Source organism: Triturus cristatus, chromosome 12 (genome assembly GCF_964204655.1).
Source record: "Triturus cristatus chromosome 12, aTriCri1.1, whole genome shotgun sequence".
Lineage (NCBI taxonomy): Eukaryota > Metazoa > Chordata > Amphibia > Caudata > Salamandridae > Triturus > Triturus cristatus.
Window position 1 is genome coordinate 523,026,398 of NC_140595.1, and position 19,531 is coordinate 523,045,928.

Below are 19,531 nucleotides of genomic sequence, written 5' to 3' on the forward strand. Positions count from 1 at the left end.
TTGCGGTCGCTATTAGGAAGAGAACGCCCCTTCCTAATAGCGACTCTCAATTCCTAAATAGCGAGTCACAAATAAATCGCGACTCGCAATTTAGGCATTGTACATAGCCCTATCACAATTTGCATGCGCAAACGGGTCGCAAACCCGTTTGCGCATGCAAAATAGGGTCGTACATCGGGCCATTAATGATTTAAGAACTTGAGCTCTAATGGCACGCTTGCTGGGGATCAAAGAGAAGGTGAAACAGGGAGACTGTGTAAAAAAATACTAACCCCCACAGTGGTGAAAACCATTTACAAGCTTCTTTTTCACACTTTAGAAATATTTTAAATGTATCACCAGGAACAATCTAAATCAGGCAGTGTGTGACAGGCTGGGGCTGTCAAACGGGAAACGCATAGACCGTGTGGACTGGTGGGGCGCTACACCCCTCTCTTCCCTTCTTGTTTCTCACCGACAGGAGGAATGGACTATAAATCGCAGCATCCCTCCCGGCCTTGTCGGCTATCAGGAAGAAGGTCTCTCTGATTGGGGACTCCCGAACCACGAGGCTCCGCCCTCGACCGACGTCATGACTTTCGGAGCAATAAGGAAAGAAGACTCCCGGAAGGAGGGGTGTCGCTACACCGGCGAGGAGGATGAGGCGTGTGAGGAGAGTGTTGTGTTCTACGGAGGAAGCGGAGCATCAGAGGAGGAAGCGGACCGAGTGGCCGTGTCATCAGGAGGCCAGGGAGAGCCAGGAGGCCAACGACCTCGCGACTCGCCCAGCCACGCTCCAGGAGGAGCGTGGCTTTCACAGGTACGCAAGCGCTTCACGGGGTGGATTGGGAGCAGGGACAGGCTAACTGAGTAGGAGCAGAAGCCGTTCCCCCCCTGTTTTTCCCCCTCTACACCTTATCCTGAGCACTTTCACGTTTTTGTATGCCTTAGAAGTGTGTCACGGTTGCTGCGGTGTCCCCTCACTACCCACCCCTTTTTGGGCTTAAGCCAAACCGACCCCTCACGTCAGTTTCTTTGCTTTGTGTTTCCCGCTGCCTTATCACGGAGCCCATGGGAACCGAACGGCAGACAAGAAGGGAGAAGATCCGGAGCGAGACTGGGTGAGAACGGAAGTCCGCCCAACATACCACTACACCCCTGTATCCATCAGAAATTCTGGCGTCAAGGAGGAGACATATATTGAGCTCAATAAAGCCCTCTTTACCTCAGCTTGGTTTCCGTCCCGTTCATTTGCCCACGCAACAACTGGTGTCAGAAGTGGGATTTCCTTCTCAGTCCATCAGTAACCCTATGATGGATGCCCTCATACAACACCTGGTAAAAGGGCAGGAAAAGCTCGAATGGGCCGTGGAACGGCAAATGACGTCGGCCCAAGCCGACAGGAACATCTTCAGAGACTCTTTTGCCGCCCAATTGGATGGGCTGCAACAAATGTTCAAGGCACCGTCGGCGCCCTCCCACAGGGAAGCCAGAGGTATGACACACGGACCCTCAGGTATTGCTCTACAAAAATATGTGGCAGGCGAAGACCCCAATGCGTTCCTGCTGAATTTCGAGCGAGCCGCAAGAGCATGCGCCTGGCCAGAGGACAGATGGCCGTTCTTCCTAGACCCCCTGTTGATGGGGGAGGCCCAGTCGGCGTACCAGGTGGCCAACGCCACGGGAGACACACCACACCAAGAGATCAAAGAGGTGATCCTGGATCATCTCGGCTTGGATGCTGAAGCATACCGGGTTCATTTCCGGAAAGCGCGAGGACAGCCCGGAGAGAACCCCAAGACCCTGTATTTCCGCCTCAAAATGGCAGCCGATAAATGGTTGAAACCGCATTCAAGCACAAAAGAGGAAATAATGAATAGAATCTATTTGGAACAGTTTTTGGAGGCTTTGCCATATGGCACTCAGAGGTGATTAAAGCAACATCCCCACCTCACACCGGAGGAGGCCATAGACATGGCCACAACCTTTTTGAGGGCCCAGCCTCGCCCTTCTCCTTGGGACCATGACAAACAGAGTAAACCCATACCCTCGAAACCTGAGAAGAAACCACATCCAGTGATGGAACCTCCCCGAAACAAAACCAACCGACCCGACTTGCCTTCGTTCCGCGGGCCCCACTGCTTCGAGTGTGGTGACTGGAGTCACATAGCGCAGATGTGTCCGAAGCGGAAAACAACCGACGAACCCATGGAAGTGGGCTATGTTCCAAGGTCCATACTCTACACTGCTGAGATGGGACCAGCATTTCATGTAAGTGTACACATGAATGGAAGGAGGGTGAAAGCGTTGTTAGATTCAGGCTGTAAACAGTCCGTAGTACTCAAGTCTCTTGTCAAACCAACCCAATACGTCCCGGGCACTATGGTTCACATAAGGTGCATTCACGGGGACGTAAAACCCTATCCCCTGGCTACCATTGCCCTCACTCCTCCCCATGAGCCCCCTTGCAGAGTATGGGTGGGGGCGCTAGAGGGACTCCCAGAAGAACTCATCCTGGGAACAGACAATCCAGCATTCCTACAGCTATTTAAAAGTACCATCCAAAGGGATTCCAATAGAGTCAACAGGGGGGGTGCGACAACCAGACTCTCTGTGCCTTAACCACCCCTGAACCCTGGCTCCTGGTCAAGAGTTTTAGGTTTGCCCAATCCAATGACCCCACCCTGTTCAATGCCTGGGAAACAGCCCACAGGACTGAGGATGACACTCCACCTAACCATCCCCGCTTCCTCATCAAAAACGTTGTTGTAGCGAAAGGGCAGTTCAGACGATCCGAAACAACGCCTCGTACCGATGGCGTTCAGGGAGCAGATATTTTTTTTCTCCCACTCCCACCTAACAGCTGGTCACACCGGAACAGAGAAAACGACCCAAAATGTGCTACAGCATTTTTTTGGGCCGGGAGTCTATAAGGACATCAAGATTCACTGTCAGACCTGTGAAGAGTGTCAAAGGAAGAACACACAACGACCCCCTGCTGTTCCCCTGCAGCCATTGCCAATAGTCGGAAATCCCTTTGAAAGGGTTGGAATGGACCTGATAGGCCCAGTGCCACAGACACGGAAGGGGAACCAATACGCTTTGGTGGTTGTAGATTATGCCACCAGGTTTCCAGAGGTGTTCCCCCTCAGGGCTCCAACCTCCTCGGCCATTGCGGATAAACTAGTGGAGCTTTTTTCAAGGCTTGGGTTCCCGAGAGAGATCCTTACGGATCAAGGAACACCCTTTGTCTCTCGCTTGATGAAGGAAGTATGTTGCATATTGGATCTCCACCATATACGGACCTCAGTTTACCACCCGCAAACGGATGGCCTCGTAGAGCGGTATAACAGAACCATCAAAACCACCCTGCAGAAGATGTTAGCAGCAGTAGAAGGCAAGGAATGGGATCGCCTTCTGCCCTTGGCACTCTGTGATTAGGGCTCACGTGCAAAGCAGTTTGGGATGTTCATCTTTTGAACACTTATATGGGCGCCAACCCAGGTCAGTACTAGAAATAAAAAAGGAAGCATGGGAGCGAGAAAACGAAGAGAAGAACAGAGGAACGCTGGAGAACACGCAACAGCTGAAATTAAAAATATGGAAACTGAGAGATTTGGCGTACTCCCATCTGGAAAGCAGCCAAAGACGACAAAAAGCCTGCTATGACCGGGGAAAGAAATGGAGAAGACTGTCTGTAGGTGATTGGTCCCTGGTGTTTCTTCCCTCATCAACGAAGAAATTCCTCGCAGGTTGGCAGGGTCCATACAAAGTCGTAGGCGTTCTAGGAAACACGACCTACCAACTACAGATTACGCCCCGCAGACAACAAACCTACCATATAAACATGTTAAAGAAATGGTTGGGAACCCCTCCAAAAAACGCCCAACTGACTGTACCCACAACAACGTTAGATGAAACCACCCTTGACAAACTTGTGATCAACGAAGACCTCTCGGAAGACCAAAGGATGGCGTTACAGAACGCCCTGATCCCTTTCTCGCCTCTGTTCTCTGACCTCCCGGGAAAAACCACCGTGGCTGAACACCGCATTCTGACCTCAGCAGGAAAGGTCATGAAACAGACGCCCTACCGGATACCTGCGGCAAAAAGAGCAGCGGTCAAGAAAGAAGTCCAGAACTTGTTACAGCTCGGCGTCATACATCTGTCAGTCAGCGAGTGGTCTTCTCCAATAGTTATGGTTCCAAAGCCGGATGGGTTGACGTGATTTTGTATGGACTTCCGAGCCCTGAATGCAATCTCATCCCAAGAATCGACGAGCTAATTGAGAAGCTAGGGGAAGCCCAGTATATTACGTCGCTCGATTTGACCAAAGGATATTGGCAGGTGCCCCTCAGGGAAGAAGATCGAAAGAAGACGGCGTTTGCCACTGCCGAAGGCCTCTACGAATTCAACGTCCTCCCCTTCGGCCTGCATGGAGCGCCCGCCACCTTCCAGCGGCTTATGAATACGGTGCTCCACAACCATTCTTCCTACTGTTCGGCCTATTTGGACGACATAGTGATTTTCAGCAGAACCTGGGAGGAACACCTCGACCACTTACGGATTGTTCTGAACCCCCTAGAAAAAGGCGGACCTCCACGTGAACTCTAAAAAGTCCAGAGCAGCCTATCAAAAGGTAAAATACCTGGGGTACGTACTAGGACGGGGTTTGATAGCCCCTCAGGCCGAGAAAGTGAGAGCAATAGCTGAAACCCCCTTTCCCCAAAACAAAAGGGATTTGCGAGCCTTTTTAGGACTAATTGGGTATTATAGGAGGTTCATCCCCCAGTTCTCTGAAGTGGCCGCTCCCCTCACAGATGTTTTACGCAAAAACAGTAAGCCGCAACAGTTCCTACACCACAGCAGGGACATGAGGGAGACATTTCAGACTCTTAAAGGGATCATCACCACCGGCCCAGTGTTAGCCTCCCCGGACTTCAACAAAGCTTTTATATTGCACACCGACGCCTCAAATCATGGGCTAGGGGCCGTGTTGTCACAGATATCTGATGAGGCGGTGGAACATCCTATACTATACATAAGCCAGACTTCTAGACAACCTTGCGGCTTTTAACCTTGAGCAGGTAATAATTGGTCCCACCCACATGGCGGGTCACACGTTGGATGGGATCTTTACTAATGATTTAGACATTACTTTCTCCAACTTATTGGACCTGCCCTGGACTGACCACAAGGCTATCTATTTCAAACTTAAAGTTTCCGAGATGCAGTCCACAGCACAAGCAAGACTAACCAAAGTCCCTATTAGACGTTGGGACAAAGTTAAGGAGGGAGTTTTTGAGTCAGCCCTGGGTTCAGGCCCTATTGTGTTAGACTGTGATAATAGCACTGCAGTACAGCATTTTAACGACTGGCTTCTGGCAGCAGCAGATAAGGCTGCACCAGTAAATATAGTCAAAATAAAGAGAGGGAAGACATCATCCCCTTGGTATACCCCCGAACTTAAAAGCTTAAAGATAACCTGCAGAAAGGCTGAACGCCTCTGGAGGACAGACTATGATAAGCTAAAGAAAATCCTATATAATCACTCCATTCAAGCATATAAGGAGGCAATAGTGGCTGCCAAAAAACACTTTTTCACAGTTATGATCAAGGATGCGGGTAATCTCACCAGAGAACTGTTTAAAACAGTTAACTTGTTGGTTAAACCCCAACAAGTCAGTATTTTTAAGCCTGATCAAAGTTTCTGCAATGCCCTTGCGGAACATTTCCAAGAGAAGGTCAAAGGAATCTATAACAATTTTTCAAATTTCATAAAACCTTTGGATACGTTCGTGCCCCCCACAAGTCTTTCTAGTAGGCTGACTAGCTTTCAGCCGATGAGTAAAGAGGTGGTTAATAACATCCTGCTTTCTCTGAAATCAGGAGCCCCGACCGATCTGGACAGTATCCCGCTATCTGGAAATGGGCAGCTGTTACCCCCCTCTTAAAAAAAACAAGTCTGGATCCGGGTAACACTAATAACTATCGCCCCATTGCTGGTCTTCCTTTTGCAGCTAAGGTTCTGGAGAAGTACCTGAATAAAATCCTAACAGCTTACTTAGTAACTAATGGCTTGTTAGACTCTTCCCAACATGGTTTTCGGCCACGACATTCGACAGAATCAGCTCTAGTTAAGGAAGCTGAAGAGATTCGTAGAGCTGTGGACGGTGGTGGGAAGGCGGTCTTGGTACTCCTTGACCTGTCAGTTGCTTTCGATACCGTCAGCCACACGGTTCTGGCACAGCGGCAGAGGGAGATTGGGATAGGAGGAACAGCCCTGTCTCTTCTGATCTCCTTTCTTGGAAACAGGGAGCAGAGGCTGTTTTGGGATGGTAAATCTGATAGCTTTCTCCTTCCTTGCGGAGTCCCTCAGGGGTCAGCCCTATCTCCTACCCTGTTTAATTTGTATGTGACACCTTTAGCTGACCTCGTCAAGAAACATGGCTTTGTTTTGGTCTCGTATGCTGACGATTCCCAACTTGTCTTCTGTACCAACAATCAGCTCGGAACCATAGCGGGCAGATTCCATTCCTGCCTTACAGAGATCATGTCCTGGATGGGTCCGAATTATTTAAAGATAAATACAGATGAAACAGAAGTGATGGAGTTTGGGCCAGGCTTGCCCCTGTGGAACAAATCGTGGTGGCCATCAGAGGCGGGAGAATGTCCGACCCCAGTAGAGAAGGTCAGAAACTTGGGCGTCCTCTTTGACAATAAACTCAATCTGGGGGCCCAAGTTAACAGTCTTGTGTCCTCGTGTTTTTTCCTCTTGAAGACATTGAGGAAATGTTTCCTTTCATTCCATTAGAACTACAAAAAACAGTGATGGTGGCTCTCTTTCTTTCTAAGCTGGATTATTCCAACGCCTTGTTTCTGGGGATCGATAAATATCAACTGTCGAAACTGCAGTCACTACAGAACGCAGTAGCTAGGCTTCTGCTGGGTTTACATCGAGGACAGCCCACCTCAGCGGGGATACGATCTCTCCATTGGCTGCCCATAAAACAGCGTATAGAATTTAAGGCGCTTACATATGTGCATAAGGCAATTTACGGCAGTGCTACAGAGGACCTGAAAAGCTTCTTTGTATCCTATGCTCCTTCACGCCCCTTAAGATCAGCCACTCAAGGCCTTGTCAGAGTCCCAAAGATCAGAAGAGATGGCTGGGGCGGTCGGACGATCACATACTGTGCGGCCAAGCTGTGGAACAACCTGCCTCAGACCATGAGATTGCAACCTGACCTTCAGGTATTCAGGAAAAGTTTAAAAACTCGGCTTTTTGCAACCATATGCGTGATCTTTTTCTGTGTCCCTTGCTATTACACCCTCAGCGCCAAGACGCCTCGGCATTCGAGCACTTTAGAAACATATAAACATAAACATAAGCCGCAAACTGTTCCCACGAGAGGCCAAGTACCCGACTATAGAGAGGGAGTGTTCAGCAGTTAAATGGGCAATTGACAAGTTAAGGTAGTATTTGGAGGGCCGTCCATTCACGTTGTACACTGACCATGCTCCCTTGCAGTGGATGTATAGGAACAAGTCGCAGAACCCCGGAGTCCTGCGCTAGTTTTTGACACTTCAGCCCTTTGCATTCGAAGTATGTCATCGAAAGGGTAAGGACAATGGGAGTGCGGACTATCTGTCCAGGGTGTTTCCTCTCCCCGATCGGGAGAATCCAGGGGAGGAGGTGTGTGACAGGCTGGGGCTGTCAAACGGGAAACGCATAGACCATGTGGACTGGTGGGCCGCTACACCCCTCTCTTCCCCTCTTGTTTCTCGACGACAGGAGGAATGGACTACAAATCCCAGCATCCCTCCCGGCCTTGTCAGCTATCAGGAAGAAGGTCTCTCTGATTGGAGACTCCTGAACCACGAGGCTCTGCCCTCGATCGACGTCATGACTTTCGGCGCGATAAGGAAGGAAGACTCCCGGAAGGAGGGGTGTCGCCACACCGGCGAGGAGGACGAGGCGTGTGAGGAGAGTGTTGTGTTCTATGGAGGAAGCGGAGCGTCAGAGGAGGAAGCGGACCGAGTGGCCGTGTCATCAGGAGGCCAGGGAGAGCCAGGAGGCCAACGACCTCGCGACTCGGCCAGCCATGCTCCAGGAGGAGCGTGGCTTTCACAGGTACGCAAGCGCTTGACGGGGTGGATTGGGAGGAGGGACAGGCTAACCGAGTAGGAGCCGAAGCCGTTCCCCCCGTTTTTCCCCCTCTACACCTTATCATGAGCACTTTCACGTTTTTGTATACCTTAGAAGTGTGTCACGGTTGCTGCGGTGTCCCCTCACTACCCACCCTTTTGGGCTTAAGCCAAACCGACCCCTCACGTCAGTTTCTTTGCTTTGTGTTTCCCGCTACCTTATCACGGAGTCCACGGGAACTCGATGGCAGACAAGGAGGGAGAAGATCCGGAGCAAGACTGGGAGAGAAAGGAAGTCCGCCCAACAGACCACTACACCCCCATATCCATCAGAAAGACTGGCGTCAAGGAGGTGACATATATTGAGTTCAATAAAGCCTCTTTACCTCAGCTTGGTTTCGGTTCAGTTCATTTGCCCACGCAACAGAGTGCTACTCAATGCTGGATTGTGACAGGCACAGCCGGAATGGAAATCAAAATCATGTCTGACAAATGTTTACACTACCTCACTCTGCAGGAGGCCCAGTAGACTAAGGCCTGGAGACATGGTTGGGCCATCGCAGCCCATCCTGCACTGGAAGCACTCTCCTAGCATGCAGCCCTCTGGGAAAATGTCAGATTGGCAGGACAGCCATACCAGCTCCAGGGTGAGAGATCTTATTGTAGGCAATGTCAAAAACAAACCACGGGCCAGATTTACAAAGTTCTCACGCAGCACAGTGCAGCAGCCGTAAATGCTGCACAAGAAGGATAGCGCCAAGTTAACTGAAATAAGGCGCTCTCCTCCCCTCTCCCTTGCTCTGGCGCTGAAATCAGTTGCAGTGCGCCACTGAGACACCTTTGCGGCATGGTGCAAGGGTGTCGTCGTGATTCTAGCATAGGTTTTGTGCTGGAAGGGCACTCTTCCAGTACAAAATACCATGCATAGACTGACTTCAACCCTTTTCCCACTTTGCATGTGTGCTGTACAGAGCAGCACACGTACAAAGTTGGAAAAGGAAGGAGAAATGAAAGCATTTCTCCTTCCTTGCGCCTACTTTAAAAGGGCGCAGTTTTCTGAAAAATTGGGTTTAGTGTCAGAAACCTTGGGTGGTTGCATGGGGGTGCCCATGCTCTGCCCCGGTACGCCCCCTTGGGGCTAAGCAATGCAAAGCAGTGCTATGGACTGCTTTGCGTTACTTTCACGTTATTTCCAGCGCTAAACAAGTTTAGCGCAGGAAAGTAAATCTGAGAAAAAAGGATTTTGCGTCGATTTGCATCATGTATGTGATGCTGATGCAAACACGGCGTAAAATCTGAGTAAATCTTCCCCAAATTGCTTTAAATAAAGAATATCTATTAAAGTAATTTATTGGAGTTCTTCAGAAAATATATTGTAAAAATCTCCCAATTGAGATGCAAGGACAGATCCACAAAGCTATTTTAGTGAATGACCTAATGGGCAGATCCAGTGTAATACTGCCATACATTGTCCATTATCTTCACACATACATTTTGTTTTTCAGCTTTTTCATTCTTAAAGTCCCACATTATTTTCAGAGGATATCCCTTTTTACTTTGCTTGCTCATTATAGGCATTTGACACTGCACAACCCAAGGAGAAACACAAACACAGCAGCTGAAAGCGAACAATTTTATTGCAGCCGGAGCATCTCAGACATGAGCTGCTGTATGTAGAACAGTAGTGCATGGATGGAGAGAGACTGGTGATTTACAGATGGCATGGCACGATGGGAGGGGCTGGCACAGATGCAGCTGGGGAAATAAAAGACAGCTCAGCTCTTTTTATATCATCCACACATATACAATTTGAGGGGTTTAAGGTAAAGTGATTTGCCCAAAATAACACATTTGAAACCCCTCACTAGGCGTAGAAGATAAATTGTCATGCTAGTTAACCACATTTACCCACCCTCCTATTTTATGTTATACTATGTTGTTGCATAAACTTTGGTTCATGTTTTTTCTCTGAGCTACTAAATCATTAAGAGTCACTCACTTGCTCCCTTGGGCTCCAACCTTCATTCTCATATCCTGATTAACCAAAGGACTGACTTATCATTTACGTGTTAAATGCTCCCCTACACTGTTTGAATACCATAAGGTATATTTAACTAATATGGTACTTAGGAAACACAGCAAATGTTTAAGAAATATAACAACAAGTTAATGCTTCTAATTTTAGAAACGTTTGAGGTACCCTTATCAGAAAGAAGCTTGTTCACATAAGCTTTACATGACTACTTGTTATAAATTGTGTTGCAAATAAACAAATACCAATGCAGGTCCCAGAGTGAGTGGCAAATGAGAACCACCTGATATGCATTTAACACAGTTCACTTAGATTTGATCATAAAGACAGGTTATTTTACATAGATAATTTTTCCAAACCGGTGTTAGTAAAACTTATTTCACAGTGCGAGGCTTGTAGCGAGTGTTATCATACAATGTTATAATAATGGTGGTTAATACAGGGTATAGCTTTGACAAGGACTTTCATCTACCATGGAACAGAATTAGGACCAATTCTGTGGCCAGGTGATCTGTGGACATGGTCTGTTTCGTATAAATTCAGGAGTTTTAGTGCATTTCGTGACAAAGCACTACTTTGGGATATTATTTTCACTGGATTTTAGAGGGAACTAAGCACACGTGTGATGTTTTTGCTTAAATCGCATAGTCGGTACAAAGTTGGGCTTTAAAGACGACAATCAATCTAAGAAACTCAATTAAAAAACTAACTGTCCGTCCAGATATCTGTACCCAGGTGCCATTTTAATGAACATTGTGCCCGCTGCAAAATGACAAGGCACGACTGCACCACACGGGTTTCCGCTTTTAAAGTATGTAGGGAAATGTATTTCAAGGTGCCCCCCCAGTAATCCATGTTTCACAACCATCTTTGGGGAGCTCCACCTTCCAGAGGGGAGTAGTCTGGCTCATTTGTTGCAATCTGTCGTTGAGTGACAGGTGCACCTTACAATCCCAGTTGTCAGTGAGCTGTGACCAATGGCCAGCGCCCACCCCCACTGCGGAAAGCCCTGTTCCAGCTCCACAGGTCCCAAGTGCATACACTGAGGGACAACCACTGACCACCACCCTCAGCACAAAGGACAGAGGGTCTTCCTCTCATGCTTTCCTGCCCAGTAGCTTCTCCCCCCCTCTCTGTGGCTTGGTGTGACCCCTTGAACACGGGTGAAATGCGTTATTAGGCGATGTAAGTGTTACCCCCCGCCGATGTCTCCCCGTCTTTCTCTGACTCCCAATTCCTGCACTCCTCCGATGACGTGGGGCCTAGACTAGAGGTAGGGGTTAAGTGACGTAACCAGAAATTCACACCGTTCCCGCCTTCCTGAAGAGATGTGAAGACTTAACCACTGTGAGGTTAAAGAAAGCTTTAAACCAGCTGGCTAGCAATCATACCTGGCAAAAATAATCCCCAACGCCGGCCAAGTTAGGCAAACATTTTACAAGGCAAAACCTGCCCTGTTTATAATGGAGGCCTCAACCCACAATACCACTTGCCTACAAGAAAGAAAGGCAAAATCTAAACAAAAGCAAAATGTTTGGAGAATGACGTCAAGCTAGATAGAAACAGAAATAAATGTGTGTTAATTATTGCTTCGATGGTATTTGGCGACCAAGTTGACTGCTAGCAGAACACTAAATGCACTGTCTTGTGCACACAAAGGCTATGGGAATTATAGGTTTAGGCTTACCCACGAAGCTCTACGCACGCTACACGCCGCGAAACCCTTTATTCCATCTAATCCCTATTGTGAAAAGTAATACCATATTACACAAATACCTGCTGCAGTTCACCCGAGACGGGCTGAAGAAGTCGCCTGCTCTGCCCGAGGAGGAATCCTGCCCTTCCAGTGGGCCTGCATGACTCAGAGGGAGGGAATGTTTGTTGTGGGGTTGTCCTCTGCGTCTAAATGGTATCAAAGTACTTCATGTGGTTTCAAATAAATGCAAGATAGAAAAAAAAATCCAAAGCAAAAATATTAGTTACTAATGATAAACCAGTTTTAACCGCATTTCCATTCTTTAAAACTTTAGAAAGAACATTTAGAAAAACATATTCAGAGAAAAACAGGGCTTGATTTAGAGCTTGGGGGATGGGTCACACATCTCAAATGTGAGGGATATCCTGTCCCCCTTATTACAAATATATTATATCCTCTGGAGAGGAGCCACCTTTTTATGGTGGGTTCCAAAGAAAGACATTGGGCAGGATGTAGAAAACAGCAGAGTTGGCAACCTCTATCCAGATGCATTTTTAATAACTTTTGAGTAGCCCATCCCCTAAACATTAAATCTGGTGCATACTTTAAGGGTTAAGTGGGTCTTAGGGTTTGATTTTTAGTTAGACGGCTGGAGTACCATCCATCAGGATGGCGGAGGACATTAATTCCACCATCCCAATGGTACTGTGTCCATTAAATAAAGAGAACACCGCCGGCTCAACAGTTATCTCTATACCTTTACAGGATCTTCCATCAGTGCTGTTCCCTTCAAGGTATAAAAGTTTGGAGGATAACTGCCACCGGTTTTGGCAGTGGTTCACCAAACGTATTTTTTTTTCCAGAAATAAACTTCCAAAGTGGGAGTATGCTTTTGAAAAACAAAAAAAACGAATCATTTTTGCACAATGCAAGTTTTCTTGCAGGTTTAGGTATCATTACTGTTTTCTTCTGTACCTTTGGGGGGGGGAAACAACGTTTACAACGCAGTCATTACTTCGCACTACATTTACAACGCAGTCATTACATCGCAACATCCTTTACAACGCACGTCACTACAACGCACCCAGTACATTGCATGTCACTACAACGCATGACACTACAACGCATGTCACTACAACGCAGGCATTACATCGCATGTCATTACAACGCATACCATCACAACTTATAGTACCCCTACACTATCCAACACTTACCCTACTGTTTACCCCTACATAATAATTGGTGAGATAACTCTGGAGGTTAAAGTACTTGTTGGAGAGATCTCTGTTTTGTGTAGTCCCAGATCTGAATCAAAGCACATCATGTAATGTGCAGATGACAGAATCTTTTTTTGAATGTAGCTAGGTAAGTGGGCTACTGCTTTGAACACAGATCCTTTCATTACTTGCAGTTCATAATTAGTAAGCTATTTAATATACCACAGTGAGCTATGTAGGATATGTGACTTCTACATCTTTTAACCCTCACTGAGTCATGCAACACATTTTGTACATTGATTTACACACTTGCACGATTTATTGTCAATGTGTATGTTATGTAAAGCACTCTGACACCCTGCATTGGGTTGAGTAGTGCTATAAAAGAAATAAACTAGTGCTATTTACATTTTGTGTAAATACTGGGACAGACCAACACAGACCAACACATCTGACATTCTTACAGTTCATGCACTTGCGTAAAGGGACTGACAAAAAGTCAAAAGCATGCCTCGCTTAAGTACCTGTGAAGAGCTAACAAGCTGTGTACATTTGTTTCCCTCCGTTGCATTTACATTTAAGTGTGAGGTTCCAGGCCACTTGATCAAAAGGAGGCCTGATGGCCCCTTAACTTGGCCTTTATCTATAAATGAAAAACTGGGACTAGACACAACATGGATCGCTCCAGCACATACATTATCCTCCAGAGTTTTATTACCAAGGGCATATGTACAAGGAAAAAGAGCATTCTGGATATTAAACGAGATGTTGTGTTTTCTACAAGTGTAATATGCATTTTGAATCAATACATCATGCACATGCATAAAGCATAGTCATATGAGATGTATTAAATTCTAAAGGGGTGATGCTGAATGGACTAACTCTGACCTGTTCTGTCGGGTGCATGTTCCCAGTGTGCTAAGTATTCAAAACGTTGTACTCTAACTAAAAAGGAATGTGTTTTGGGTAACAAATGGTGTTGGATTAATTTTGTGTTCTGTACTGTTTCAATAAAAAGTGAATTACAATCCATTAGATAAGGCTGTTGATTACTGTAGGTTAATGATGTAGCAAATGTTAACTTTACATGTTGGGAGTGACATTTTATTGGGATTAACAGTACTTGTTGTGTAAAATGCAAAGGGGAAAAGAAAGGTTGTGTCTGCTTGTCACAAACTTGAGTCCGACATAGAAAGTTGAGAAAGTATGATGAGTATTCCATTAGGATGTATTCATTTTTGCTGCGATCAATAAGCTGTCCACAGTGAGGACTGGTCTTGAAAAGGAGTAGCATTAAGACAGGTGCCCAGGTAACTCCCTCCCACTATCTGTATTTTGAATACCTTGTCTATTTTTCGTCAAAATGGTTACTGATGACTATTCTGCATAATTTGAGTCTGCGTTGGGCTGAATTTGGGCTTATACTTGAGCAGCTTTGGGCTTGGGATGAGTTTCAAAATCTGGCAACACCGAAAGCACAAAACCACAGCGGCGCCTCACCTTCGCGACAGCAACCAACCACCAGTGCAGTCAGCTAGGTGCAAGGAAGAGCAGTTTGCAAGTAGCCGAGCCCAGTGAGTGCCAGGGTTTCACTTAAAAGGGACATACAAATGTTTGGCGGTAAGCTTCTCCCTAGCAACTGAAGCACAAGACCTAAAGAATCAGCTCCCGAGGCCAGATGAGGGTAGACCGCAAATCTGTTGGATAGCAGTGTATATTTCCCACATTTATTCGTCCTACTTCAGGAAATAGAGTAGGAGTAGGAATTCGGATGAAATAAATCATTGTTTAGCGAGAAAAAAACTAGTGTCTTTTCTCAAACAAATTAGCTGTTGTTTTCTTAAAATGTGACGTATACACAAAAATACCATCTTACTAATTGATATAATATTTGAAATGAGTTGAAATTATTAAATTGATCTTAAAATAGATTTACGAAAATCGTTTTCATTAATGGTACTGGCTTCTTAAATTTTTCGGTAATAATGTTGTTACAATTTTCTAATGCAATATACAGAATTAATATATACAATATTCAGAATTATTATTACCCTATATTCTTTCAGGTAGAAAGGATCAAAAATGGCAGACAGGAGGAGGAGCCTAGCGCGCAACCAAGATGGCCGCGTAGGTGCGAGGCTCCCGAGGACCTCCGCAACCTCCTACGATTATCCTGAAATTATCCTGTCCTGGATGAGGGGACTATGTTGGTGAACCCGAGCTGAGGTGGCACCCGTTTTCCGCTTCCGAATCGGACCTCGAACACCGGAGTGAGCACCGATTGAGGTTTGCGGCCTTCCCCTCGCCGGACCCCGGATGTGCGCTGTGGGGTGATCCAGTGGCAAAGTGAACAACAGCGGCGGGCAGGGCCTGGCGACTCGCGTACCCCGCACTTTCGCTTTCACTTTCGCACCACCTTGTCGTTTCTGCGAGGTTGGGTCGCGGAGCCATTGGTGTTGGTGTGGTGTGGCCTTGCTGGGAGATTCTGCCTGCCTGCCGGCTGTGATCCACCCCGCTGCTCTGAGTGAGCCCCCCCGGAGCTCGTGGCCCTGCTTTCCTGCCCTACACGACGTGGCTGGTGCGACTGGGAGACTGGTGGCCATGGCCACGAAACAAGATGGAGATCGGGCAAAGACCAAATCGACCCGGCGTGGCGCCGTCCATCAGGCCAACAGTATGGACCGCTATACCCTCCAGAAGGGATCTCCCGATGGACCGCGCAAGTCCCCTGAGAGCCCTCCTGATGCCCCAGACCTGCCCGCAGATCTGACTCTGCGAGATGTCATGGGCGCCATTGCCGAGATGAAGGCCTCGGTGGGCCAGCGGTTTGATACACTGGCGCAGAAGATTGACTCGGTCCTTGTGGATGTTGGCCTGGTGAGGGCCAATCTTTCCAAAACCAACGACGGAGTAGATTCTTTGGCCCACACCGCATCGGGCCTAACGACAGATGTGGCGGCCTTGCAAACAGAGGTGCGCCGGCTTAGTCAGGCGAGTGCGCTTATGGATCGACGCCTGGAGGACTCCGAGAGTCGGGCACGGAGGAACAACGTCCGCATTATTGGGGTGCCCGAGGGACGCGAGGAGGCGGCGGCGGATCTCTTTGTGGAGGACCTGATTACTACCCATCTCCAGCCACGGGGGCTGAGTAAATTCTTCGCTGTGGAGAGGGCCCACAGGGTTCCCGGGGGAAGGCCGAAGGTCGGAGCCCCTCCGAGACCTCTCATCGCCCGGATTTTCAATTTTCGGGATAGAGACGCTATCCTGCAAGCCTCCAGACTGCATGGACCGGTCAAGCTTGACAATATGGAGGTTAATTTTTATCCTGATTTCACACCAGCGGTCCAGAAGCAAAGACTGAGCTTCCTAGGCGTCAAACGCCGTCTTCGGGACCTAAACCTCAAATACGCCATGCTTTTCCCGGCCAAGCTGCGTGTGGAGGTGGATGGTCGCACTCACTTCTTTGATCGTCCCGAAGCGGCCGGGGACTGGCTGGATACTCTGCCCGGGGATCGTGATCGGGGGGGCGGGGGGGGGGGGCGGCGGGGGGAGACGGCACGCTGGATCGGGACTGAGGATCTAATATTGGGCCTCACTCTGGACGAAAATGTTGCCACTTTTGATTCTGCGTCAGTTTTTGTAAGTTCCCCTCCTATGGAGGTTGTGTTGGGTCTATTGGGGGTTCTCCCTCCTCCTCTAGGGGGTTTAGTTAGTCTAACTATATATGGGGCGACAGGCACACTGCACGTTGGGGGGGCTGTTTGGGCTCATGCAGGGGTGCAGGGAGGGGGGAGTTCTGTTGGGGTGGGTGGGTAGGGATGGGGTGTTGTTCGTTTTTATCACAAGGCAAACGTATTTTTGTGTTAGTTCTAAAGTGCTCTCCGGGGGACGACTGATGGCTTCTGTACATGATGGGGGGTAGGGAACTAACTTTGTTGTCTTGGAATGTGAATGGACTGGGGGACAGGATCAAACGGGGTGTGGTCCTGCAGTTTTTGAAGCGAATCTCGCCCGATGTAGTCTTTCTGCAGGAGACACACCTTATTGGCAACTCCTTCTGCGCCATGAATCGGCGTGGTTATCGCCTAGTGGCTCACTCGGGCTTTACGTCCGGCTCAAGGGGTGTGGGCATTATGGTGAAGAACTCGCTCCCGTTGGAGCTTGATGAGGTGCTCCACGATGACAGGGGACGCTACACGGTCTTGGTGGGAAGATTGGAGGGCAAAGTGGTTGTCTTTGTGTCAGTATACATCCCACCGGGGCTGCAGTCGACCACCTTTGCGGACCTTGGGCGCCTTCTCCTTGGCCTTCCGGGGGGGCTTTTAGTTGTGGGGGGGGATTTTAATGAGGTGGTATCTGGGTCTGTGGATCGTCACCCCCCTAGGGACCTCCCCCGGGCACAGGCGTGGCTACCCGGCCTCTTGGATACATTTGGATTAGTGGACTGCTGGCGTTTAAAACACCCCACGCAGCTGCAGTACACTTTCCACTCGGGAGCCCATGGTAGTCTCTCACGACTAGACTATGTCCTTGTCCCAGCGGCCTATGTTGGGAGGGTGGGAGAGGTGCGCCACTTGCCACGGGGTATTTCGGACCACTCCCCGCTCCTACTGCACTTTGATGTCTTTCCGAGGGGTGAGGGTAGGGTGGTCCCGATCAATCCTTGGTACCTGCGCGACCCCACCATTCGCGCTGAATTGATTAAATCCCTTCGGCGATATTTTGATGAGAATGTGGGGTCTGTGACTTCGGCTGTACCGCTATGGGAGGCCTTCAAGACAGTACTCCGAGGGGAGGCCCTATCCCTTATTTCCACGCCCGGAGGCGCGAGCGGGAGGAGGTGACCCGGATGGAGGCTGAAATAGCCGAGTTGGAGGGTAATTTAGAAGGTGGGGTGACGGATGCCGCATTGCATGTCCTCCAACTCAAGCAAGCGGCCTATAGGGCCCTCGTCACGGAGGCGGCCAGGGGCCTCAGTAGAGAGCAACAGGGGCGACTGTATGATGTGGGTGATAAGGCTGGTAAACTTATAGCGTGGTTGGACAAAAAAGAGAGAGCGAATCGTGTGGTACCGCTGATTGAGAAAACGGATGGTGTGTGTGTAACTGAGCCAGAAGAAATTGTCTCCTGCTTCGCGGATTATTTCCGTGGGGTGTATTCCCCGGTGTCTCCCTGCTCGGAAGAGGATTCCCGTGCCCTGCTCAGTGATATCGCGCTGCCGTCCCTCTCCGGGGATGACAGGGTGTCGTTGGACGGCGCTCCCACCTCCGACGAGATCGCCCTCGCCATACGCTCGGTCGCTTCCGGCAAGGCCATGGGTCCGAATGGTCTCCCTATCGAGTTGTACAAGTTGCGACCGGATACGCTGGCACCCCACCTCCGGGCTATGTTCCTGGCGGCACACTCGGTGGGCTCCCTCCCGCTGGACCAGCGTCTGGCTACAATCGTGGTCATCCACAAGGAAGGGAGACCTCGGGACCGGGTTACATCCTATCGACCCATTTCGCTACTGAATGCGGAGCCCAAGATTCTTGCCAAGGTACTGGCCAATCGGCTGGTCGGTGTGGTGGGCGATTTGGTTCATCAGGACCAATCGGGCTTTATTCCCCATCGCAACACAGCCCTTAATCTGCGGCGTTTGCACGGTGTGCTCGCACGTGCCCTGTTCATACGGGAGCCGGCCATTTTGGCGTCCTTAGACGCCACTATGGCGTTTGACACGCTTGAGTAGACATATATCTGGGCGATGCTTGCGAAGTTTGGATTCGGCCCAGGGTTCATCAGTTGGGTCAAATTGCTGTATTCGGGCCCATTGGCGCAGGTGGTGGTGAACGGAAGAGTGTCAGCTCCGTTCGAGCTGGGCCGGGGCACACGGCAGGGCTGCCCCTTATCGCCGCTCCTCTTTGCACTTGCCTTGGAGCCCCTGGCGGAGTGGCTGCGGTGGGAGCCTTCCATCCGTGGTCTCCGCTGGACCCCTGAGTATGAGGACCGCGTATCCCTATACGCTGATGACATCCTCTTGTACCTAGCTTCCCCACGTAAATCACTTATAGTACTGGTTGATGTTTTGCATTCATTCGGTCATAACTCCGGTCTGGTCATCAACTGGGCTAAATCGTGTGTGTATGTTCTCTTTGGGGAGGCTCCTATCCTCCCGCGGGGCTGTCCGATCCAGGTCGCCCCGCGGGGATTTAGGTACCTGGGTGTCTTCATTACTCTGGACCCGGAGGCTCGGTATGATCGGAACTTGCTTCCCCCCCTCCAGCGTCTGAAAGAGGATGTCGCGCGCTGGCGGCGTTTGCCGCTTTCGCCGCTCGGCATTGTTTAAAATGATGTCGCTGCCGCGTTTCCTGTACGCGTTGCAGAACACTATGGACCTCGTCCCGGCGCGCTACTTCCGCGAAGTGGAGAGTTTGCAGCGCCGCCTGCTCTGGGACGGGAGGCCGCGTATTGCCCTGG